This window comes from Girardinichthys multiradiatus, chromosome 15 (assembly GCF_021462225.1).
Source record: "Girardinichthys multiradiatus isolate DD_20200921_A chromosome 15, DD_fGirMul_XY1, whole genome shotgun sequence".
NCBI classification, from domain to species: Eukaryota; Metazoa; Chordata; class Actinopteri; order Cyprinodontiformes; family Goodeidae; genus Girardinichthys; species Girardinichthys multiradiatus.
This window is the reverse complement of record NC_061808.1, coordinates 16,512,470-16,540,182: the sequence shown is the minus strand read 5'-3', so window position 1 is coordinate 16,540,182 and position 27,713 is coordinate 16,512,470. Positions and strand designations below refer to the sequence as shown.

Sequence of the window (27,713 nt, the reverse complement as noted above, 5' to 3'; positions counted from 1 at the left end):
AAAGTGCCAGACTGACTGGAGTTTCTTTTTTGGAGGTTTAAAACAGAGTAATGCAGTGCTGTCCTTTCTCTCCCCTACTCCCTGCCAGCTGCTGCACACTGCCAGTGAGCTGGCTGAATGAAGGCCATTACTATTTTCCATCCCTTATGTTAAAGAAACAATTGTCTGTAAACAAATGTGGTAGCGCCATCACACTTTGGGGAAGCCACAAATGCCTGTTAGTTGGCTCATCTGGTTTATGTAACACATCAAGGAGTAACAGACATGAAAACAATAAATGTGTATTTGTCTAGGTGATGTGAAAAAAACAGCTAAACCCAGCTAAATTCACATACTTAATGTAGCATGTTTGTATGTGAATCTACTGGTTAGATGATGTCACTGTATCAACTCTGACAACCAAATGACAAACCACAACCTACTGTGATCTGCTTACCAAGATAAATGGAAATAAATGAGTTTCTCATGCAAACTGTAGAAGTAAATTGCTTGAGGCCTTTGCGTAGTTACAGCTAACAATTTCATGCTGACACTGTGGGAAGCCCTTATTCAAGAAAAATGTATCACTTTATTGGAACTCTTTTTGTTGGACTATTCATAATAACTATTACAGTTATTTCTACATAAATACTTTGAAACCTTAGCAAGTCAAATATAAGAAATTATACAGACCCATTCAATAAATTAGAATATCAGTGAAAAGCACATTTATTGTAGTCACTAAATTCACCAAGAAATGCACATCATATCATTAACTACACATACAGAAATGTTGGCCTAATAAATGTATGCTTGTATTTTTAAAAGGTACTCCTAACCTGACAAACATGCCTCAACTGAATGCATATTCTGATATAATCAATGAATGAATAATAGATCTTCTATTTTCTCTTTACATTTATTGCCTTTCAGGCATTAATAAAAACACATTTATTTTGTACTTATAATTTAGCTTTAGTTGCTTATTTGGTAGTATTTGAAGGCCATTTTTGTTGTAATTGTCACTTTAAATTCTTATTGGTGCCAGGGGTCTAGTAAACATCAGCTAACACAGACATTTTTCTCTTTGAACCAAGTAACATCTTAAAAAATATTGTCAAGTTTCTTCGATGTCATACATTTGGATATTCTTTCGAAAAGGAAAACATTTAAAGCCCGTTACCTTGGTGTGTGAACAATTCTTTTTCTTCATCACTTTCCAGCGTACATTGTTAGAATTTTCAAAATGCATTATAAGTCTGTATTCGTGTTTTATTTTGCTTGAAATTATCTTTTTCTAATCACACAAGAAATACCTGCTCCAAAACTGTGTCATCCACAGCCAAAAACAAAAAACTAAATATAAAATGGCTCAGTCTCTTCAATACCAATCAATGATAGTCAGCGTACCTGGAGCAGGGGGCATATGTGTTCATGTTTATATCAAATGAAGAGAACAGGTGTAAAAATGTTTCATTTATTCTTATTCCCAGAAATGCAGCTACAGACTGAAGACAGTTTGTACAAAGGTTCCAAAATAATATCTGATAATATCTAAACACTAATGTGTTTTATTTATAACAAAATCTTGAGGCCAACTCTTTAACCACCAAAACTAAAGACAAAAAAAAAAAAAAACATAACCAGCTTATGTGCTTCCTTTCCAGTATTATTAGACAAGGTCTGGGTTTTAGACAAAAATGCTACATTTGCTAATGTGTATAATCATCGTTACTTAAATTATTACTTCAAATCTAAAATCTTTCAGTTGCAAGAAATATTAGTTTATACTTTATTTATTATATCAGGCATGCAGGTAATGTGGAAAACATCCATGGAATCAGGCTTTCACAACATTATTTTATGCAGGAAATAATTATTGGGTCCAGTGGTTGCAAATAGGCAATTAATAACAATGGACCAGAGAAGGTCCTTTGTGGAACACTAACTGAAAAGAGAAGATTGGGACAAGGGGATATTTCTACAGCAAGACAAAAAGTAACTAGGAAGCTGGGTAGGATAAGGTCAAAGGAATAACAGAGATAAGATTAAGTTTAAGAGTGTCTTGGGGCACCTTGGTGTTTTGTCAAGTTTAATTAAGTTTAAGTGTTAGTACTGATATGTTAGGATGGTTTATATTGTTACAAATTCTTGCTTATTCTGTAAAGAGGTTGAGTTAATAATGAGTTAATAATGAACAAATTTCATCATAGCCTTTAGCAAACAAACATGAATGTTAGACGTAAAAATATTTTTTATGTAAATGCAAATAAGTTTTAGTACACATTTTCTTTATCATCTCTCAAATCATCATGCTCATCTTCAGAAGTAGTGTAGCCACAAACCATTAAGGCAGCTGAGGCATTATTGAGCTTTTGGTATTTTCAGTAAGTATAAAAAGATGGACTTTAGTGTTAGCATTAGCATGCTTGGTTGGCTAAAGCAGCAGATAATTATGGTTGGTTTGAACTAACTGAATAAAAAATGTTTGTACACTATTTTTCCTGTAAAAAGTTACAAACATTCTGTCATGAATAGCAGATAAAATATATTATTGTTAAAATTTCAAACACCACTATGAATTAGCTAGCACAATGTAGAGGACACAGTATACCGAGTGAGTGAACAAATTAAATATATTTACTGTTTAGTTTTATGTTTAACCTTCTCATTTAATGCTGAAACCGAAGGCTTCCCTTAGTGTTGATTTCTTACTCCAAGAATTTCTTACAAACAAAAATACATAACAGTCTGGATTTTATTGAGGATTATTGAGGAGAAATCTCAGAGCACCTCGCCCTCATATATTGTTACATCAAATGATAACTTCATTTGAACAACTCCGTTATTGTTCCCCAAAAATTAATATCTATTCAAGTCATATGAACTGCAGATTTACTGTATTCTACTGAACTTAGGCCATGCTCTTCTGACAAGACTCCTCCTACGCAAATTCCTTAGGATTCTTCTTTGAAAGTCTGTCTCATTCTTTCTAATGATTTCCTGCATTTGAAATGAGAACAAAATAGTCGAAGAACAAACAAATCACAACTCTTACTCTGTCATCCCACTTAGATTGAAGTGAATTTCTGTAAGAGCTAAAGCACCCAAGGACAAAACTGGTAAAACATTTTGAGGTATTAACATAAAGATCGAGCCACGAGGTCGAGCAGTCAGGCTCGTCTCTCCGCCTCAAACCTGTCAGTGTAGTGATGCTTTATGGCCGAACACCTAGCCTTTTGAAAAAAAAATTATAGCGACAGAGAAGTTCACATACACCCGCATTGGTGTGACAACCTGTCATTATAATAATATTCCTATTTAAATGCATGCGATGGTATTTTGGTAAAGGCCCTTGTGAGAGGAGTGGCTTCAGAATGGGTAGATGCGTATTTTTCCCTCGTTGACATTACTTAGAGGTCATTGTGATATCAAGGCTTTTGAGAAGTAATTCAACCTCTTGTTAGACATCACTTTGTATATTGCCAGAGAATTTATAACCTCTGCCATTACACTGCCTTGCAAAAGTATTCATATCGCTGAAACATTTCCACATTTTACAACAACCTTGAATGTAATTCATTGTTTTAAAGAGTTTTAAATGTGTTGTATTCCAAACAAAATCCTAAATGTATTTTCTGCATGGGCGTGGCGGTGGCGCAGTGGTTAAGAATGTGTTATCCATGTACAGAGGCTCCAGTCCTCAAATGCAGCCTGTGACCTGGTTCAACTCCTGGTCCAGTTACATTTGCTGCATGTCTTCCCCCTCTCTTCAACCTTTTCCTGTCAATCTACTAAGAAATAAAGGCCACTAGTGCTGGAAAAAAATCTTTGAAAAAAGAAAAGTTGTGGTCTGCATTTGTATTCAAGCTCATTTACTATAATACCCCTAAAATAAAGTTGAGTGCAACCAACTGCTTTCGCAAGTAGCTAAATAGAGTCCACCTGTGTGTAATTCAAACTATTTCGCAAATGTAAAATGCTATGCACTGCACAGGAGTCTAAACACACCATGCCCATAATGAAATATGAAAGTGGCAGCATCATGATGTGGAGATTCGTTTCCTTAGGAGGGACAGGACAGTTGGTCAGATTTGATGGGAGAATGGATAGAGCAAACATGTGTCAGAAGATTTGAAGCTGCAATGGAAGCAAAAGGGGGTTCTACAAGTTATTTTCTCGAGGGCAGAATACAAATACTTTGCATACTTTTTCAGATTTTTACATTTTGAGATCAATGTGTCATTTCCTTCATCTTCACAAGGTGCACTACTTTGTGCTAATCCATCTAAACAAAACCCAATATCTTGTCATAACACCACAAAATATGAAACATTTCAAGGGTTGCGAACAGCTTTGTAGCACACTAAATATGTTTTATTCATAATTATTCATTTTGCATTTTTATTGCAGTGGGAGTAAATATAACCATTGCAAATGGGAAAAGAGTAATTACTCAACTGCATAATTTAAGTTTTGCATAACTAATTTAATTGGTGAAAGCCATTTAAACACAAATCAGGCTCAGGAACATGTTTGGCTAAAATGTAAATTCACTGTGTTTGATGAAGTACATCAGGCCATAGGCCACATACACCCAGTATCAAGTGGGTTCATCCACACAAAATTAAAAAAAAAAAGAACCTGACGTACAAACTGGTGTTTGTCTCTGTGAGTGACGTAATCTGTAGAACAATGGCAAGTGTCTTCATAGGTCATAATGCTACTCCCCTTTTATCTGTCCCAGGACAGGACGCAGGAGTCTAAAGTACCTTTGGGGTGTTAATTCAACAGGAAACATTGCTCCCTGTATCTTTATTCAGCAATGTATCATTTGTAACTATCTGAAGCAGTTTAATTCAGATTAACAGCAGTGACAAAGAGGAAAAACAGTATAAAAGTTGAGCCAGTCTCAGTATTTCATGAGAGCAATAGCACTTCTATAATGTAGAAATAGTAAAAAAAAAACAATTCTAACTATTAAATAGGTGAAAGACTTTTTTGAAAGCCAAACAGAATATGCCCATGCTGTGAAGCTACATTTCCACATAATAACTAAAACCTGTTGATGTATGTGGCCCACCAGGATGTGTATCACAGCATGTCTGATTCCCTGATGGGGTGGAGCAGTCTGCCAGAGTGACACCGCTGGTCATATCCCCCCTATGCCCTGCATGTATGACAGTCGGCAGCAAAACATATGGCGGTGCCAGCAGCGAAAGTGTCTGTGTAAGATAGGAAAAGGGCAGAGCTGAGCAGCGTGTGACTGTGGCCTTGTAAGGGAGAGGGCACGCTGGTCACTGGCTGGCGCCTGCAGGGAGATGATGTGGGCTGCATCAGACAGCATCGAGTACTGTTTCCATGCAAAAAGGGAGGAACACTGTTAGAATGACCTTCACACCTCAGCAGTCTGGGACAACATCCACACCTCATGAATGAAAATGTGTTGTTTGTTTGTTTTGGGGCCTTTGTGCTCTGTGATTTTTAATTAAACCTCAGTTTTAAAAGAAACTAAACTTTGGAAAAAAAGTTGTCAGCTGTCATGGTAAACTGCTAAAAGTTCCCTTTTGTTCTGTGAATGTTTTATCTTGTAAATATATAAACGTTATACAAAAGTTTATAAATATTAACATCTGCTGTTAACATTTATAAACCCCCTGTGAAAACACATCTTTAACACTTCAACCATAAGCAATAAATATTATAGGTGTTATAGGTGTTGATCCTGTAGCATGAGATCTCGCAATAGATCTTGCAAAACCAGTCCTAACATGGGAGGCATGAGTATCACCTTCATGTACTCTGTTGAAAAATCCAGCCATCCATTAAGGTCTTCTGCTCACCGTGATCTGACAGGTGATGGATGTGTGTGAGACTTTGCACAGGCAATGAGGCAAGTGTGTGTGAGGATGTTATATATGTTAGTGTAAATGTATGAATCTGTATGGGTTTACAAGCTTGTGTGTGAGTTTGCAGGTGAGTTGACTTCAAATACTGTACATTATGCAAAAGTTACAATCATGGTACAATCCACTTTCAAACCTCTCTTTCATTAGTGATAAAAATTGACAGTAATCTCAGATTACTAAATTGGTCCTGCAATCTGGAAAACAAAATCTTCTCTCAAACATTTGTTTTAACACCAATAGCGTTATCATTTTCCTCCTCTCTCCATCATCGGCATGGGGATTTGTGATCAAGGAGAGCGGTTTGAAGTAAGGTGGAGGGAGACAAGGCTCATCATGTTCAGCCTGTAACAATGACACATCAAAGCAGAGGCGCTGGCCCAAAAACCTCAGGCGCTGTCAAACTGTATCTGCACTGATCTGTGACCCGAGCCAGGCTGCAGCAGTTTCAGCGGCAAACACCAGCCTCCTTCGACATGAATAAATACACAGATATGTACACATGTCAATGGCAGCTGGCCCATTTGACGGAAAGATGAACACATTGTGGCTCTGTGAGATTTTAATCTGTCTCAGAGTGGAACTGCAGTAAAAATAACATTGGTTTTCTGCTGAAATGCCAACAACTTTAACGACAGAGTACGCAGCACTTGCAAAATCCGCAAAGACTGCACTATAAAAAGGTATTTAAGAGGGTGTTAAGTATACACAGTTATTTCATTAAAAATTCCATCAAACATAGTAGCTGTTAAATGTCATGTTCTACATTGGCTAAATTTGTTAATTTGGCCATATTTGTTTTTATTAGAATTTCAATTTAGATGATGGTTCAGTTAGCCATTAGCTATGTTAATTTGTCATGTGATGTTTATTTAAATGGGATGTAATATTGATAAATAATAAATCAGCTGAGTAGAACTATCACAAGAGTTGAGAAAGATTCTGTGTTGGACCAAGAATATAAGTTTGTTTCCAGCTTTAGCCAGTTTTTAACACCTCTAATGCTAAAGTCAAAGTTGGTAGCTTGCTCCCTGCAGGTTTGACAGCAAATAAGAAGAACTTCTAAACCCAAGAAGCTGTTGCCGGTGAAAGGAGAACATGTTTACCTGCCACCATGTTAGCAAGGATTTTTTAAAGGTCACTAACATTTTGTTAATGTGTTATGTCTGATTCACACACCAGTTTTTATTTTTTGTTTCTTTTTAACATGGGAGGACAGCCAAATACTTCACATTCAGCTAAGGTACTTGTTAGTCATGATTCTGCTAAGGTGGGCCCACACATAAGCTTTTCAAATTTACCCAATGAAATTACTTCAACAGTTGTCATGAATTTTATTTGTGAAGCTTTTAATCAATACTTCTCAGTAGAAACCATAGCAGGTAACCAGCTAAATAGATAAGTTAAATTTCAGCCCATTTTGAAAACAATTACTTATTCAACTGAGTTGGTCAAATTCTATCTAATTAAGTTAGATAATTATGTTCATAAGGTTTTTCCAACCATGTTAAAAAACATAAGTCCTGCTTTTTGATCAAAGCATAAAAGGTTAATAAATTTGAATTAAACATTTGAAATCTTTTCAAATTTTTTTCTTGCAAAAATACAGTATGAATGCTGACCGGAATGAGGCAGAAATGTTTACAGGGTTTAACTGCAAAAGTAAGGTGAAACTTAAAACTGTTCAATTTTAATAAAAATCTGATATTAAAGAAAAAATGTAAGCAGATGTAATACTATGTAAGTCACACTATGTGAAAGCAGACACATTTTCCTGTTTTGATCTATAGATTGTTAAAGATGTGGCAGCACAAAAGTTAAACTGCAATCTCAGAAAAACATCAAAATGTTACAAAAAGCTGAAACATTTAATAATAGCCCGATGTACTGTGAACTGTTTAAAGTTTTAATGATTTTTTTTTTTTTTTTTACCTAAAAGTAGGTGGGCGTAATTTATTTTCCATTCATTTCTTTAGAAAACTATGATCCTATTTTAGAAAAAAATATTTTAAAAAAAAGTATAGAAAATTGCTACACAGAAACACAAATCAAATTTTATTTAAACAAGTTTAAAGTGCAATTGCAAGTTGTTACACCAGATGTATTGGTTACATTTATTGGTGAGCAGTAAAGCCAAAATGTATTTATTTATTTTTTAAGAACAGTCAGAAAAAAACATACTGGTAACAAACTGCCTGTCTATCACTTTTCTCTCAGCCAAGAATGTTGGACAAGTGACAGACAAGCTGGCAGCTTCGAGTGCCTGCAGCCCTGTTTCTGACTCACATCTGACTGGAATTATTTCAGGCCATATAAGACAACGTGGTGATCAATGATTTGTCTTTTTGGGAATGCTCATTGCTGTTCACACTTGTGTGAGAAATGACCTGTCATCACCTCACTAATCAAAGCAGTAAATAATCACATTGGATCAAAATACTAGGTAAAGAATCATCAAACATGAAGGTGATGTTCAGAGTCCAAACTGTAATTAAACACTCAGAGTCATTCATCAATCTGTCACAATGCAGTGGATGAATTTAATGATCTAAGGCTTGATTTTTTGAAAAGGCTTGCTGTATCAAGCTTGGAGATCTATCATCTCTTCAGAGGGTGAATTTAGCAGTGATTATTGCTTTGGAGACCACGACTAACTGGATGAGAACATTTTGAGGTTAACACGTGTTCCCACAACCAAAACTCCTGCAGGCCTGGTCTCAGTTTTGTTTTAAATCTCATAGGCTCAATTTACGTTGCATTAAATGTTTCTGATTATTACAATCGATTTAGACGCCTCACCTCAGATGAACAGAGTCATTAAAACTCCATTTAGTCTAGTCGGAAACAAGACTTCAGCTTAGTTTCATAGATCGATATGATCCCGTTCCATTAGGAGGGCAATTACACACACAACTTTGTTTTACGTGACACTGCTAATGTTTGTGATCGAGCACATAATCTTTATACCATATGTATATCAGCACACTGTAACTGTACTCAGGGAAAGAAAGATCAATAAACATGAGCTGTTCAGGCTGACTCGTAAGTAGCCATTTGGCATGTGTTTGAAGGTCTGGATGGCTTGTGAACAGTAATATCTGCAGTTTGGGAGATGCCTTACAGCCGGACGTCTGCAGACTCATGAATCCAAGTAAAATTTGTAACTTTTAGGGCACAACGCCAAATGTTTACTCTGCACACAAGGGGCAGAAATGGAGACCTGCAAATGAGCAAATATACAGCTTAAATTGTTTATAATTATATTATTTACAACAATGATCTGTTATAAACCCAAACTAGATTTCCAGAAATGTTTGCAGGGTTCTTATTTTTCCTCAAAACATTACACACTTTTCTAGGCTCAGATTTCTCAGTATTTGGATGAATGTATGGAATGGAATGGAACAGAGAATAAAGTTAGAAAAAATTCTATATTCAAACTCAGACCTGGAAAACAACTTACTAAATTCCATACTTTTCCAGACTGCTTAGGAACCCTGTGTTGACACTTTGCAGATGTGACTTTATTTTATCCCACAATTTATTTCAAAACAAAGAGCACCAATTCAAAGCCTGGGACTGCCACATTTGTTAAATTGAGAAGACTTATAGGAGCATTGTATACAAAGTCTCTAACAGCTGCACAGATTGTTAGGTTTTGTCATAAACTTGGGAGCCACAGCAATGGTTTGTTTTATGTCCTGCCATGACCCATTGAAAACAATGTATAATTCACACAATAGCTGTAAACCCGGCTATTGTGTGAATGTCTTCGGTGGTTCAATCAGTAATTCAGTTAAAATGCTAAAATGGCCAAGGTGTCAATCTGGATTTAAGTGAGTGTGAGAAAATTTGATCAGAAGTAAATTATATGTACTGCTAGGATAGATTAATTAGAAAAGTCAACGCATGCCTGTTTCTTCAAAAATAATTCTGTAGAAGTGAAAAATGAAAGAAGTCCAAGTGTATTCCTGGGGTTAATGTGGTAATTAATTCAAAGACATTAAATCATTGACAACTCTCGGAAAGCATTTGTTGTTATTACAATATTACTATTTAAAAAAAAAATGGATATGATAGAGATCGTTGAAGGTCACTCTCTGGCTGAACCCATTTAAAAACACCCTGCTGAGTAAATCATGTTAGTTAAAAACACTTGTATGATTCATTGAAACCAATGAACTTCTGGACATAATTCCCATGCTTCTAAGCTCAATACATGGTCCCTTGGATGAATATTTAATTTGTTTTCCTTTTTGCTAAATATTTTCTGCCAGTTCAAACTCTAAGTCCTTGGGGCAGATATAAATGACTGAAGAGTTCCCTTTAAAGATGGGATGCTACATTCTGAAGAAACCAAAATATTGAACAGAGGGAATGTTTGATGCGAAGGAATGACGAATCAGAATATAGAGTTCTTGCTCCATTTTTGCAGAAATGTTTTCTCCTTGTACAATTTATAACAAATGACTGTATTTGCAAAGCCTACACTAGATATAAACCATTGCATAATAAGCAATGGTTATTCAAGTCATTTTATAACCACAAGCTTAAAATTTCTACCAAAACAATATATTAACAATAATGACCATTAATGTGGGCACAAAGATTTATGAGCAACAGTAAAATATGCACTATCACATTCATTTACTGATTAATCATATCAAGGGCAATACTACAACTGGGAAAAGTGCAATGTTTTCTTCCTTTCCAGATCCCTTTGATCTGGAGCTGAATCAGGACCAAGGAGGTGCATCCCAGAGGCGTTTTAGGAATTAATCATGCATTCATTGCGCAGCCAAACCTTCCACACCCAAGAGTGGCACTCGCATATTAAACATTTCAAGAGGTTTTTCCGTGGAAATATGTTGTACTTTGGCAGTGCAATAATTAAAAACAAAATACCAGATAAGGATGGTTGATCATAATCTCTAAACAAAATTACAACCACAAAATGTATTTTCAATGTATTTTATGCGATAGACCAATATAAAGTAGAGCGTAATTGGGTGGAAGAAAATGAATGCATGATACGTGTTCTTTTTTTTTTTTACAAAGAAAAAACAGAAATGTGTGGCATAAGGGGGTTGAGCAACATTTACTTTGATACCTCTAAATAAATAGAGTTCAACCAATTGCCATCAGAAGTCATCCTATTAATTCAAATCCAATTTTATGTATTTTAAACTCAGTATAGCATTAATCAGAGAAGCAACCAAGAGGGCCATGGTGACTTTGAACTGAAAATGAACTGAACCTGAAACGCATTGAAGTAAAATTTAATAATAGCCCATAGTTTAATTAACAATGGCCATGAGCAGTCCTTCAAAATGTGCTAAGTAGTTCTTAGCAGGAGAAATAAAAAAATGCTAAATAGGCATATTTCATTGGCTGAGATGCCTGGTAGGCTTGCAGTGGAGCAAGAGAAATGTGTTGACTGGGGTCCTGCTAAACCTAAGTCCCACTTTGCAGGCTGACAGTGCTCAGCCATCCACAGCGAGCCACAGAGATAATGGATGGCAAAGCATGACAGCTCTCTATAGAGTGCCCATCTATGCTGGAGAGAGACGGAAAGGTGAGGCTGGAAAGGGGAGCAGGATAGATGATCTGCACGTTTTGTTAAAGCACTTAGGTTGGAGGAGACTGCACAGAATGGCTGTATTATCCTGTAAGCACATAGATATGGACACATTTGTTCCATTCAAAACTTTGCACTGTATCCTGGCATTTTTTTTATTATTATTAAAAAAACCAGCATACTTGTGGACATGTTTTTATCCCTGGCAGTTACTTTAAATTATATTGCCGGAGGGAGAATTCCAACATGAAAAAGCTAAACATGCAGAGAGGAGATTAGCGGTGGATAAATCTGAATGGCTGAAAACAGTCGTCATTTACATTCCGTGTCTCTCTTTTTTTTTTTGGTTTTGGTGGCCTTGACCACAGAATTAGCAACATAGAGGATTTTTCTCAGATTTTAAATTGAAAACACAGCAGCAGAGGATTAATTTCATAATAAAAGATGCACACAATTTCTGGAAGATTGTTCCACAAAAACAAAAAAAAATCTCTGCAAATGTGTAATGTTATTTAAGTAGCATACTTGACAAATTAAAGTATTTAACAGGCACATTTGCTGGATGAAGTCCTGACAGTTTTCAGTCCTGTATCAGGTCACCATATCATGGCAGTGCACCAAAAATCAACCAAACTGTCCAGCACATTGTTGTGCAGAATGGCAGAGGCCAAAATGACATCATACTTTCATGGGTGAGTATAAGAACGTTTCTCCAGTTAACTTCTATCTCTCCTTTAGTACCCCTCAAAGTAGCAGTGGTATTTAATGTTGAAAAAGTCAGCAATTATTCACATACACAGTCCAAATTTATACAAGAACACTATGTAATGTACAACATAAAACACAATTTTGTCCAGTTTTCTTTCAAAAAGGTTGGCAAGTCTTCTTTAATATTAAGGCTATATCAATAACACACTTGGGCATCGTCTATAGAACCTATATTCTGACAGTCTCCTAAATCCCAAAAGTCAGGAAGATAACTTTCCAAATATAACCCACAATATAAATATTACCTGGATTTCTGCATCACTTACCATCTTTTCCCACTATAACAACAAACTATTCTCCAACATAACTCAATTTCTGTATCCAGATTCAAAAACATGAAGTTTTAGGCACAGGATCTGAAACCTGCTATGGGATTTTAGCAGCTCAGGTACAAACAGATACACAGCGAACTGAGTGTGAAAGTGACATTAAATACATGAGGGGAATTTTATCATCACTAGTTAGCCATACTTACAAATTGGGTTGTTTGTAATGTCATTTTTGGGTCAGGTACAGCTTTCATGAAAAAACCCAATTTCTTTTTTTTTAACAGTTCAGTCAGACAACTCGTGTGTAAATGTATGTGCATTTGTGTTGAAAATACTGTAGAATAAGTTTGGGTTTGGCAGATAACTCATCGCTCCATGTTCATGTTAATGAGTCAGCACCCTGAATACATCTTTCAGCATTTGAGGGAATGAGGAGACAGTTACTGACCACTGCACTCATGGGTGGTTCCTGAGGTGGTGGACGGAGTTTAAAGCAGTGAGGCACGGCGTAGAGAATGAAACAGGAATCTAGCAGCTCACATAGACTGCCCAAATTGGTTCAATATGTATGTTTATGGAGTGTCCGGAAGATCTTGTGTGAGGGTGAAGCAAATTGAGTAAACTGCTTGAATTAGCTTGCAGGCATGGCCTTGTTTTTGATAATTGTAAGAGAAAATTGATCCATAAATTGATCCCTAAGCCAAAACCCAAAACTAAATTATTGCATACGCCAGCTTATCCTAGTTGTTCTGAAGCTCAGATTGCTAAATACTGAAAATGATTTCATTTGACTTTGAAATTACTGTCCCGTTCAGATATAACAGGTTGAAATCAGGGGGAGATTTTCACATTTTGATTAACCCCCAGACCTACATTTATATTAATATTGAAGATTCAGTTTTTCAACATCAATGGTGTCCACCAGATAGGAACAAGAAGAGTGCCATTTTTTAACAGTTGTGTATGTAACATATAATAAAGAGGCAAAATAGTTATTTGAGATGAACCCCGTACAGGTAGCCATCTGCCATTTTGAAAACACACTCCAGGTGACAGCACCATCTGCTGCTCCTTACACATTGCCAGAACATTTGTCATTTATGTAGATAGGAAGAAGACGAACAAGAAGCTTTTATTATTTTACAAAAATGTATGTGACGCTCTAAGATCTACTGCTTTCAAATTCTGTGTGACTCGCTTCACACGGCTTGCTGAACTTATTACATCATAAAAATAAGAGCAGTCTTGTTCTTGATGTGTTGGTGCATTTGGATAAACTATAGTGAAAGTGCGAAAGAGGTCAAAAACAAAGCGCCCTCTACTTGGCAAATTCAGTCTAGCATTCTTGGCCGTAATTTTCGGTCGCTTTCCTCAGGCCACTGCTGCCATGCTGCAGCCTTAGAGGTCACAGCAGTCTCAGAGAAGATAAACGAGCAAATAAAAATACCCTTTCCGTTTTATCACAATACCTTGCTGAGCCCTCTAACCGTATTAGCGGACATCGTTGTTGTTTTACAATGTGGTAGTGTCTGCTAAAGTCACTCGGCTGCAAGGACGAGGCGCAACCAGAGTGAAAGAAGGGTCTTTGAGGCAAAAACTGAGAAAAGTTATGTTATGGTATTAGATATAGAGGCAATGTAATTCATTGTTAAATACACAGGAATAACTGTAAATATAAAATGTGTGCATTAAAAAGGCTTTTTTCACATCTATCTAGAGTTAATGAATACTAGGCAAATCACAACTACTGATGCATATTTAAAATATGGAAGCATGGAAATGCATTCCCAGTGTTTTAATATAATACTTACACAAGAAGGCTGGATTAGACATTTGAAGGAGCTCTGGAGAAGAGTATTATGTGTCCCTTACTCTTTAAACAGCAGGTTTCTTTGCAATTAAAATATTACTACTCAAGCCCAAAGTTCAGAGTTTAAGGAATATTTGACACTTAAAATTATTTTCATGTTATCATTCATGTTTCTTTCCCCATAATACTCTTTTGAGAATACGAGGCAGACAGAGAAAAAGCAAAAATGGCAGGGAGCAATCTAATGGACAAAAGAGCGACAAACCACCTCTGCAGATGACTTTTGTATCTAGCAGGCAGACTTTGTCCCACCTGTCGTCAGCGCGGGGGGGCATGGGGAATGAAAGGTAGGTGTCGGGTACTGACGTCCACCACATACAGGTCCTTCTCAAAATATTAGCATATTGTGATAAAGTTCATTATTTTCCATAATGTCATGATGAAAATTTAACATTCATATATTTTAGATTCATTGCACACCAACTGAAATATTTCAGGTCTTTTATTGTCTTAATACGGATGATTGTGGCATACAGCTCATGAAAACCCAAAATTCCTATATCACAAAATTAGCATATCATTAAAAGGGTCTCTAAACGAGCTGTGAACCTAATCATCTGAATCAACGAGTTAACTCTAAACACCTGCAAAAGATTCCTGAGGCCTTTAAAACTCCCAGCCTGGTTCATCACTCAAAACCCCAATCATGGGTAAGACTGCCGACCTGACTGCTGTCCAGAAGGCCACTATTGACACCCTCAAGCAAGAGGGTAAGACACAGAAAGAAATTTCTGAACGAATAGGCTGTTCCCAGAGTGCTGTATCAAGGCACCTCAGTGGCAGAAGCGCCTGACCTGGGCTACAGAGAAGCAGCACTGGACTGTTGCTCAGTGGTCCAAAGTACTTTTTTCGGATGAAAGCAAATTCTGCATGTCATTCGGAAATCAAGGTGCCAGAGTTTGGAGGAAGACTGGGGAGAAGGAAATGCCAAAATGCCAGAAGTCCAGTGTCAAGTACCCACAGTCAGTGATGGTCTGGGGTGCCGTGTCAGCTGCTGGTGTTGGTCCACTGTGTTTTATCAAGGGCAGGGTCAATGCAGCTAGCTATCAGGAGATTTTGGAGCACTTCATGCTTCCATCTGCTGAAAAGCTTTATGGAGATGAAGATTTCATTTTTCAGCACGACCTGGCACCTGCTCACAGTGCCAAAACCACTGGTAAATGGTTTACTGACCATGGTATCACTGTGCTCAATTGGCCTGCCAACTCTCCTGACCTGAACCCCATAGAGAATCTGTGGGATATTGTGAAGAGAACGTTGAGAGACTCAAGACCCAACACTCTGGATGAGCTAAAGGCTGCTATCGAAGCATCCTGGGCCTCCATAAGACCTCAGCAGTGCCACAGGCTGATAGCCTCCATGCCACGCCGCATTGAAGCAGTCATTTCTGCAAAAGGATTCCCGACCAAGTATTGAGTGCATAACTGTACATGATTATTTGAAGGTTGACGTTTTTTGTATTAAAAACACTTTTCTTTTTTTGGTCGGATGAAATATGCTAATTTTGTGAGATAGGAATTTTGGGTTTTCATGAGCTGTATGCCAAAATCATCCGTATTAAGACAATAAAAGACCTGAAATATTTCAGTTAGTGTGCAATGAATCTAAAATATATGAATGTTAAATTTTCATCATGACATTATGGAAAATAATTAACTTTATCACAATATGCTAATATTTTGAGAAGGACCTGTAGATGCTGCAATGCAGAAAGGCAGCAATTTGTGCTGAAAGAGAGAGTCCTCATCAAGCAACCACTCAGGTACATGTTTGTGTAGCTGTCAGACTCCATCGGTGTCCATCTGGCTATATCTGATGCAATAAAAGTTAAAACCTTTCTAAATGTTAACTCAATGATAAGTTTTTTTTACATTAAATGAGCAGATAAACTCTAAAAGGACCATTGCCTCCAGTTATATCTTAAACTGCACATTCCAAAACCAAGGTATTCAAATACACAAATGCAAGAAAAAATGTTTCTATAACTCCAAATGTGTTTCAGTGTGTCAGTTTTTGCTGCATATTGTCAACTGCAAAAGATAAAGTTACACATTAAAATAGGTGTTTCAATATCCTGGCAGCGAGATGTAGTGTCACATCGAATGATGCACAGCTGAGTTCTGGATGTACTGGAGTTCATCGCGGACTTAGTAGGGTGAACCATAGAGGATGCTGTTGCAGTGTTGGGAGGTGTATGTTTGGGGTGTAGTTGAGCAATGTTATGAGATGGTAGAAGACAGTTCTGGAAATACTGCTAATGTGGTTCTTGAATTTAAAGTGTTGCTAAAAAGGAGGGGCTTAGCATTTCCATAGAGATGTAGATCTGGATGTTGTCAGCATAGCAATGAAAGTGGAGTTTATTGTGGTGAATAATGTGGCCAAAGGGAAGAACACTGAGGATGAAAAAGAGAAGACCAAGCACAGAACCTTCTGGACCACCATGGGACAAAGGGGTCAGGGAAAAAGTGTTGTTGCTGACATGAATAAACTGTTGTTTTGTAATAAGATAGGATTGCAGCATGAGTGATGTCAAGGGAAAAGTGTTGTGGTCAATTATGTCCAAGACGGATGTAAAGAAAAACTGGATTGGAAAATAAAAAGTTCACAAAGTTTGGCGCTTCTGTGTTCATGAAACCCACTTTAACGACTACAATTGACAGAAAAACTTAGCTTCTCTCCACAAAGAAATGTGGTTGTGGAATTACATTGATCTGACCCACAATAAATATACAGGCAACTGACAAAACTTAGGAACTTCAATTTTAAATTCAGTTCCTCCAGAAAAAGGAAACATACCCAGTTGATCTACAGTGCAAGACAACTTTATGTTTCAGTGAAGAGTGTAACACTGAGTTGTGGCAGTCGGCTCTCCTCTGCTTTTAATTGTGACGAGGGATGAAAATGACAAGGCATTAAAGTACTCGGGGTTGACAATGCAAGGCCGCAGTGTGAATTATTGACCAGTTAATCCATTTTCAAGTGCTGCCATTTTAGATTTCAGTGTAATCACAGCCTCACTGGGCAATCTGTGCCATCGACTGTCTGCTACAAATAAACAAGGTGCTGCTGGTCGTGACTGCCATAAGCAGAAAGGTTCAGACTATAAAACATTGTAGACAAAAATCCCATAATCTAAACAAACCATCATATTACATCCATGTACCTTGACTCAAGGTTAAGGCGAAAAGGAAGTTTTCTAAACTCTATTTGTGTAATGAGCACTCACCACAGGTCTGCTGTATGTGATTTGGTTAACTGGCAAGTAATGGTTTGAACATTTACTTTTCTTGCAGCAGAGCTTAAGTTCACACAAGGTGACACACCTGTGACATACAGCATGAGGGGAATATGTGCTCTGAAAAAGGAGAAGACAAACGGTGCAAAAGCAATCATTTTACCATGCAACCCTGTCATGCCAAATGGTTTACATGCAAATGTACACAATCCCTATCTACTTTACATACTTAAATTGCTAAGTGTTTGAAAACATCACAGCAAGATTGCACAAACTCTACATCCAAAAACAAAAAAATATTTTCCATCACGATTTACATAAATCAATAAACGAACTGACACACACACAGAAAGGAGGAAAAAAATGATTCTCAGTGGCACTCCTTCAGACTGGCCTCCACAGATCACTTATTCAATCAATATTTGTGGGGCTTTGTAGAGCAGGCAGAAGCAGAATACATCTGCATGTAAAAGGTCAGCAAGGTCAGCTTATACCTACGTATATACTATAATGAGAGCGGTGATTTAAAATGTTTTATCCTCTGCACAGTCATACATTTGATAGAAATCCTATTAAGATTTAAAAGGTATTTGCATGACTCTAAAAGCTGTACTTTAAACAACAGATCCCAAAGTTCCTATTCCCATTTTAAAACACATCTTAGATAAAAATGTTACCCTACAATGTCTCTGTCACATTTTTCTCTCTAAAAAGAAATAGATATCTTAACATGGCAATGTAAGCCTGACAGGGTACAGCACAGAGCTTTACTAATGAGCTGAGCTCAGGCATATTTTACTCTCTGTCAGGATACAATGATAACACAAAGAAACACTCCATATCTTTTATATTGTCAAGTTAGTGTGTACTTATCTGAAACATACTGTATGTTTCTCGGCATACTGTATGTTTCTCTGCATCTTTTTTGGCTTTCATGATAGTTACATGAATAGGACAAATCTATTTTACAAAACCTTAAGTACAAAGATGTATGACACATAACAAATCAGCATAGGGCTTCACATTGTTTTTCAAAAGCAGATCATTTTAGAACACTTTCCTGAAACAAGAAGAGCTTTTAAAGCCAGGTTTCTCTAAACGGAAAGCCACTTCCATATATGGATAATGATGTGTCCTCTAAAGCAAAATGCGAAGATCAAATGTTGTAAACAGAAAATGGAAGGTTTTCTTGACAAAATGTAATATGTCAAATGGATGTATGGTTGCTTACAGCTAACACTGTGGGTGAGATTCATGTGAAAGTGAAAAGGTGGACTTTTCCTCACCTGACTCAAAACAGTCATTGATTGCACCAACATTATGAAACAACTGGGATCTTGGCTTAAAGAAAAGGAACTACTAAAGATTGGGTGAACACAACACAGTTCAGGCTATAGCAACAAAGGCTATATGCAACAAATAGAGTCAGCATCCACACCATCGACGCGACTGTGGGTGTTGTTAGAGAGCATTGAGTTTGCTAGGTAAGATGTGTTGTTTTAACCTGGTTTGATTTTTTAGACGTGCTCTTTCAGAAGAAAACTTCTGCAGATTTCCATGGATGCCAATAATAAATTAAATCCAGAACTGCTTTCTCCAAACATTTTTCCTGTATGTTTACTCATGATAATTAGCTGCAGCGTGACTCAGTCAAATTAACGGTAGGTTATAGAGCAGTATTTTGCCATCCTTTCCCTCCTCGACATGCGTAGCATTAGCTTGAAATGAGCTAAATGATATGCTGTGAGAAAACCAACATTAGACTAACTTTATGGGTTGTGATAGAATAAGAGTAATGTTTTGACAAATACATTACTGCCATGAGGTTAAAGCCCAAAGAGTAATAACAATAACTGCTTATGTATAAAAAACGCAGAACTTTTAGCTGTTGCCATTCCCTGAAGCTATGTTCCACAAAACCACAGCACAGCTTGCTCAAAAAAAGTATCCTGGTGACACAGTTGTTTGAAAATATTGCCCGTGCCACCCAGAGTAAAAGTACTGATAAGAACCGGAGCAAAAATTACCATGTTTACTCAATACTGCCAGAACATAATTTTTTTTTACCTTATTTTTTGTCCTAACCACTTCTATACAGGCTGTGCATACCACAGATGTGCTTATAGTTTTTGGCTAGGGTGCCAGTTTGTTATGTCTCCAAGTTAATATTTTCAGACAAAATATCTCCTGATCTCCTCTTCCCCACTGGATAAATCTCCATATAGATTTTCATACTCAAATTCAAGCTGGAGAGTTTTCTATCACTTATTTTCTTTTTGGCTTGCCATTTTGTCACCCATTGATACTGAAGTTTGGCATTTCATATGATTGTTCCATGTCATCACTCATTCTGGGGTACTTTCTGTGCACTACTTTTTTACATGTGTCTCAAGTTCAGACATTGAAATGAAAATAACTATTATGAGGTCACAAGCCTTCCAAAACCTTCTAAAAAAGAAAAGTTGTAAAAATGAACATATAAGCCCTTTGGAGGAAACAATAAGTTCTGAAAATATAATAAAACAAAATGGCTTCATAACCTATAATGCCATTTTTCTTCTGCACTTCTTTTTTTGGACAAAACCAAAGGATCAATTCTGGTGTATTTAATTATAGAATGGAAAATCTAAGTGCTTCCAGTCCATTGTTGTAAAATAAATTGATTTGACAAGACTTCTCAAAGCCCTGCATTGTGCTCACCACTGTGATAACTGCTTCCGTCAGCATATTGTGCAGTCAGAATAAAGGGAATAGAGACCTCAGAAAAAAATTTTAAACTTGTTTTGGAGAAACCTCAAGGAAGAGGTTTTAGGCAAACAAGCAACAACAAAAAAAAAAAGATCACCAGTCTGTCCTGAGCTGGAAAACTTGGATTTCCACAACTCGGGTAAATCGATTCTCCCCTCTGTTGCAAATGGTTTTAAGAGAGACAGCAAAGTCCAGCAGGGAACCACATAATAGCATGGTTGTCTGTTCGTCCAAGGCTGCCTACGTCTGTCTGGACCACTGTGATGATGTCACTGGTGAAATGTTCCTGACAGTCCCGCTTTCACATCTGGGACATGTTAACACAGTATAATGCAAAATATTAGGACTTCATACTTAATCAACAAGCTACGTCTTACTTCAGTAATTCAATTCACGAAGTGAAACACAATTTATAGATTATTACACACAAAATTATGTTTTCAAGCCTTCATTTCTGTTATTTATGATGATTTTCTGCTTACAGCTAAAAGAAACACAACATTTCAGGTTAGAATATTACATCAAAACAATAAAAAACATTTTAAAACAGAAATGTGGGCTTAATGAAATATATGTTTAATATCTGCTTAAAGGTTGTGTTTTTCAAAAAGGGTACTTTTAATCTGACTAATGAGTCTCAATGAAACACAATCTAATTTATTGAAAATGACTGTATATCTGCCCGATAAAGAAAAACGTATTGCTTCAATGTTTCTTTCTTAATAGATATTTAAAAGCGATTCAAATGGCCAATAAATCCACACTGATACAACCATAAAAGGAAACATAAAATGGATTATAAAGTAGGCAGAACTGGCTTCTGCCTCTCAATGTGCGGGTACATTTCTGCAAACAGCCTAGCTGTTTTATGACAACCATTAACCAGACGAGGCGACACGGGACGGCGGGGATCTGAGAGACGGAGATCTCTGCTGGGAGAGACATGACTTCAAAGCAGTCCAGATCAATGATCCAGTTTGCCTATTGATACCCTCTACATCTCGAGAGAAAACTGTCCATCAATAGGACTCTGCTATGGGCTTGGAGAGGGATTAGGCTCTGAGCTTTAATCTAAGTCCCTTTACTAAATTTTAGGTAAATCTCCTTTGTAATGAGATGTATAGGATTTGTTTATGTGTTAGAGAAACATCCAGCAATGCTTTTGCATAAACAGTACAACTGTTTAACCAACAAGAAAATGAAAGAATGCATTACCTTAGCTCAATAAAAAAAAATTAAAAAATAAAACATGATCCATATTTCTTATATGTTAAATGTAGTATTATAGGAAGAACTGGCACATAGATAGGAGACCAAAGAAGGACTATGATCCCATGGGAAAGAGAGCACTATCACAAATTGTCTGTTTATCCACCCTTCAGGGTTCAGTACATGACAAAAGACAAAGGCCTGTGAGTTCAAGCCAACACTGATCCTAAAGCTGAAAAAACAAACAAACAAGCAAAAAACCCTTTTTATGCTCTCTTGAACATCACGGTATAAATGATGTTAATTCCCACATCTAGTTGGCAATAAGCTTCATAACTGATTTCAGTAAACAATGACTTCTCAGTAAACAACTGAATCATAGTGACCCCAAAAATCAGGCCTACGTTAAAAATTACAATTAAAGTAGCAGCAGAGCTGTGGGTAGAAATTGCAAGCAGAGGTTACCCAAGGCATTAGCGACCTGAGCTGTGGCCTGGGGTTCCTCAGGTCAGCAGGAGGACCACAGGAGTGGATGACCCTTTGCACAAAATATTGTGCGCAGGAGCGGGGACAGGAATTGAAATCAAACCCCCAACCATTTGTTTGCAAGATGGTTGGGGGTGAGTGTGGATCAGTAATACTTTTATCATTGATCCACACTCACCCCAGTTTTGTTGAAGAAGTTAAGTTTATCAATAACCTTCACTTCGTAGCATTTTGCTGTAACATTTTGTCCCTCATTACAACCATTGTATGCCTTTAATCAAACCATTCCACAACCATCTGCATAAACGTTTGGATATCAGTTCATTTTTCATTGTGATATTATTTAACTGCAGTGAACTATTTTAATGAATCACAGAAATAGATGCTTGCATCTGTTGTATACGTTATTGAATTGTGCATTATCTGAAAACGTTATATTACAGTTAATATTACAGTTTACATTTTTATTTTGGCTGTGATCCCCATTTTATCCACCAGACTCTTTAAAAAAATGACAGATTATATAACCTAATTGACCAAAGTAACACAAGCAGCCTCCTGCTGGTAGATATTATTTATCGGAGACCTACAACTACATCTCCCTACAGCAGACTATAAGCAAATTGTAAAAAAAATAAAAAGTTAATATGGATTATCAAAGGGGGTAATAACTCTCCCTCTGGCAAGTACAAACTAAACCACAGTAGAAGGCATTATCTGTACAAAACTGTAATGTATGAAATGGCCAAGAGGTTATATGGTCACTTTGCATGGACAATGTAACTAAAGTACAAACTAATCTAATAAAAAAAGGAAAAAAAGTACAAATTAATCAGTAAATAAAAACTAATTGCCACATTGTCTGCACTATAATACTAGCAGAGATACACTGTAATCTTATCTTCACAATTTGTTTACTCCTATTTAGTTACTAAATGATGTGAACTGTAATATGGCCACCAATCAAATTTTGGAGGGGCCCCCATATAATCTTCCGCTGGCTCTGACGATAAGCATTGGATGTATTTTTTAAAAAAGAAAATAGGTTTAGAAAGCAGGAGAGATGGAACAAAAACAAGCCACAACCAAACTCCAGTGCACCTCAATGATTGATTACAAACAACCGAAATAACCCTTGAACTCCTCCTGAGGAATAAACAAACTTCAATTTGTGGCTCATAATCACTGCTCTATTAGTCATCTGTCGGTGGAGGATGGAAGGAAAGAAACCACAGAGAGATAGTATGCGGCTGTGGTTTTAGTGGTTTGAAGGGATTTTTAATAGCAGCCATCTGGGCCAGGCTGGATGGCAGCCTGCTGACTCCGTCTCTCCAATCGATCCGGCTTGGGATCTGTGTGATTGCCAGGAACAATGGCTGATTGCTGAAGTTATCAGCAGTGTTGGCCTCATTACAAAAATACGCCCATCTATGATGTATTTGCAGAAAATTGTGATTGAGGTGCACTGTAAACAGTTCTGCAAACAAATTTGGTAACTGACTATACTCTCACAAGAGGGTGTATATATAATCCACTGTAGATGTACAAATAAATGCAAATACTACAAGTTTTAAAAGTTCATAGTGTAGAAAGCACATTTTACACATTAACCTACCCAGTATTTATAGGATTTACCAGTTGACATTTCATAAAAATAAGCACTAAATATAGCAAAATATTATGTTTTCCACAGTTTTAATATAAAACACATTAAATGCAACATAAAATCCAAAGCCATCAAGGAAGAAGCCAAAAATAACACTCAGAAACTGATGATCCTGCTATGAATGAAGCACTAATAATGGCTTCCATTTCTTCGCAGGAAATTTAGTGGTACTCTTGAGACTATTCTGCAGACAACCACATCTCTCCTTCTTCTCTTTGACTCTAGCTGGCAAAATGAGTTACACATGAAAATCAGTTTCAGGGCCCAGTGCCTCTTGTAGGCTTCCATTTCTTTTGGGTCTACCAGCTGCCAGCAACTGATAACAAAAGCCACTGGCTCCAGAAGAGCACTCTTCACCGCCTCAGCCACTGGCTGTCATCCTTAGCGTCATCTGATTACCATAACAAAGGATGTTTATCTGCAAGATTTTCATAACAGCACGAATACCTCTTTCTGTCATCCTCTTCATCTAAAAAAATGAGCTCTGTTATTTAATATTTACAATCCAGCACCGCTGTGTCTCATTTGATCTTGTTGATTTTGTCAGTTTGGACAGGTTTGAGATATGCAAATTCAAACAAAGTTGTGATGAGGGTTTCGCTTAAGTCACATCAAATGCCTTTCTTTCTTACTTTTTTCCTTTAGGGATGATCACTCTCTTTCTTAGTGCACCATAAAAGCTACGCCGATCAGGCTTAATATTATGACCATAGGCTAATTGTGTCTTGCTTTTGCTGTTAAAACAGCTTTAAACTGTTACGGACTTCACTAGAACCTTGAAGGTGTTCTGTGGTATCTGGCACCAGGATGTTACTAGCAAATCCTTTAAGTCCTGTTAGCTGGCCAAAAGCAGTAAGTCGGAATGCCTCCGTCCCAATCAATGTTATTAATTTTACCTGTCAGTGATCATAATGTTATGCCTGATCAACATATGTCACTTGGTTCCTTGTTGATCAATGATCTTGTGAACTGCACTCTGTGTTACTAACAGGCAGTAATGTACATTGTGTTACAGCAGTCTGAGATTAAGTTTATCAAATAGAGAACAAATCTATCACAGTTGAAGGAGCATTTATTGGAGATACAAACTGAAAATTGGAAAAAAGTCATAATTATGATTATTTTGGTCAACATACACTACCAGTCAAAAGTTTTAAAACGCCATTCTCATTTAATGGTTTTTTTATGTTTATGACTATTTACATTGTAGGTAGATTCTCATTGAAGGTATCAAAACTGTGAATGAACACATATACAATTATGTAGCAAACAGAAAATTATAAACATTTTTTAAATATGTTATATTTTAGATACCTTAAAATAGCCGTCCATTACTGTGTTGACTAAAATATTAACCTTTGGCCATCTCTCAATTAACCTCTGGAAAGTTCTTTCAGGACTCTATAAAAAACTATTTCAGGTGACCACTTTATGAAGCTCATGAAGAGAATGCTAGGAGAGCAAAGCAGTAATCAAAGTAAAGGGAGGCTATTTTAAAGAATCTAAAATATAAAAATGTTTAGAGTTATTGCACATTTTTTGTTTAGTCACTATATATATATATATATATATATATATATATATATATATATATATATATATATATGCACAGTACAAACCAAAAGTTTGGACACACCTTGTCATTCTAATTGTATCAGTGGAAAGAAAGTTACTAAGTTAGAAAGTATGTAAGTAAATACAGTACAGACCAAAAGTTTGGACACACCTTCTCATTCAAAGAGTTTTCTTTATTTTCATAAATATGAATATTGTAGCTTCACACTGAAGGCATCAAAACTATAAATTAACACATGTGGAATTATATACTGAACAAAAAAGTGTGAAACAACTGAAAATATGTCTTATATTCTAGGTTCTTCAAAGTAGCCACCTTTTGCTTTGATTACTGCTCCGCACACTCTTGGCATTCTGTTGATGAGCTTCAAGAGGTAGTCATTTGAAATGGTTTTCACTTCATAGGTGTGCCCTGTCAGGTTTAATAAGTGGGATTTTGAGCCTTATAAATGGGGTTGGGACCATCAGTTGTGTTGTGCAGGAGGTGACACAGCTGATAGTCCTACTGAATAGACTGTTAGAATTTGTATTATGGCAACAAAAAAGCAGCTAAGTAAAGAAAAATGAGTGGCCATCATTAGTTTAAGAAATGAAGGTCAGTCAGTCCGAACAATTGGGAAAATTTGAAAGTGTCCCCAAGTGTAGTCGCAAAAACCATCAAGCGCTACAAAGAAACTGGCTCACATGAGGACCGCCCCAGGAAAGGAAGACCAAGAGTCACCTCTGCTGCGGACAATCAATTCATCTGAGTCACCAGCCTCAGAAATCACAGGTTAACAGCAGCTCAGATTAGAGAACAGGTCAATGCCACACAGAGTTCTAGCAGCAGACACATCTCTAGAACAACTGTTGAGAGGAGACTGTGTGAATCAGGCCTTCATGGTAAAATAGCTGCTAGGAAACCACTGCTGAGGACAGGCAACAAGGGCTAAAGAACACAAGGAATGGACATTAGACCAGTGGAAATCTGTGCTTTAGTCTGATGAGTCCCAGTTTGAGATCTTTGGTTCCAACCACCGTGTCTTTGTGTTGCGCAGAAGAGGTGAACGGATGGACTCTACATGCCTGGTTCCTACCGTGAAGCATGGAGGAGGAGGTGTGATGGTGCCTTATATATTGAACTGCAAATAAATATTTATGCTATTGTTTAATCATGATTTGATTATTGCAATGCTTTAAACATTTAAGCCCTCTATAGAACGGGTTCATGTTGTTCAAAATGCTGCTGCCAGGCTCCTGAAAAAATCTTCTGAGTTTTCATATGTGACTCCAATCTTGATGCAACTAGACTGGCTTTTGGTTAATTTCAGGGTGCAATTTAAGATTGTCTCACTGACTTGGAGAGCTCTTAATGGACAGACACCAGGTTCTATCAGAGGGCTTCTGCACCCATATATATCTTGCAGGTCCCTGAGGTCATGTGAACAGGGCCTGCTGATGGTACCCCATACTAAGCTGAAAACAAAAGGAGACTTCTCTTAAATGGCCCCCAGACTCTCGAGCTGTCTTCCTTTGGACTTGAGATCGATGGATTCTGTGGTCTCTTTTACAAGCAAGTTACCAACATATCTTTTTAAACCTGCTTTTTATTAATTTTTCTTGTTTTCAAGTACCACCTCAGCGACTGTTCCTATAGTAGCACCAAACTGACAGAGATTTGAAAATAGTTCTACAATACCACTTGAAATCTTTCTGTTTCTTGTTTATTTTTGGTCACCAAAAAACAAGCTTTCATTTACTGACACTGCATGTTAATTGAAGCATGTGGTTTAACTGTCCAGAATCAGTCCTTTTCTAGTTCAGTGTTGAAAAAATTTACATATAAAGTCCCTTGATGTGGGAAAGTTGGAGGATTATCACCAACCTTAACCTCAAAATCCAATATGGCTGTCATTTATTTAAATAGATAGCTGCGGACAACAATATAAACATTGGAACTGTATTCAAATCTCATCAGATGTTTCTATCTATCTATCTATCTATCTATATATATATATACAGGGCCTTGCGAAAGTATTCGGCCCCCTTGAACTTTTCAACCTCTTGCCACATTTCAGGCTTCAAACATAAAGATATAAAATTCAAATTGTTTGTGAAGAATCAACAACAAGTGGGACACAATCGTGAAGTGGAATGAAATTTATTGGATGTGTCAAACTTTTTTAACAAGTAAAAAACTGAAAAGTGGGGCGTGCAATATTATTCGGCCTCTTTACTTTCAGTGCCACAAACTCACTCCAGAAGTTCAGTGAGGATCTCTGAATGATCCAATGTTGTCCTAAATGACTGATGATGATAAATAGAATCCACCTGTGTGTAATCAAGTCTCCGTATAAATGCACCTGCTCTGTGATAGAATCAGGGTTCTGTTCAAAGCGCAGAGAGCATCATGAAGACCAACGAACACACCAGGCAGGTCAGAGA

At 37.0% G+C, this 27,713-nt stretch overlaps 1 protein-coding gene across 3 annotated transcripts in view; it reads right to left on the bottom strand.

Moving 5' to 3' along the window:
- The window catches only part of sash1a (SAM and SH3 domain containing 1a), a 221,848-nt gene that overhangs the window by 116,333 nt on the left and 77,802 nt on the right, over positions 1-27,713 (bottom strand). The gene's annotated exons all lie outside the window — the stretch shown is intronic.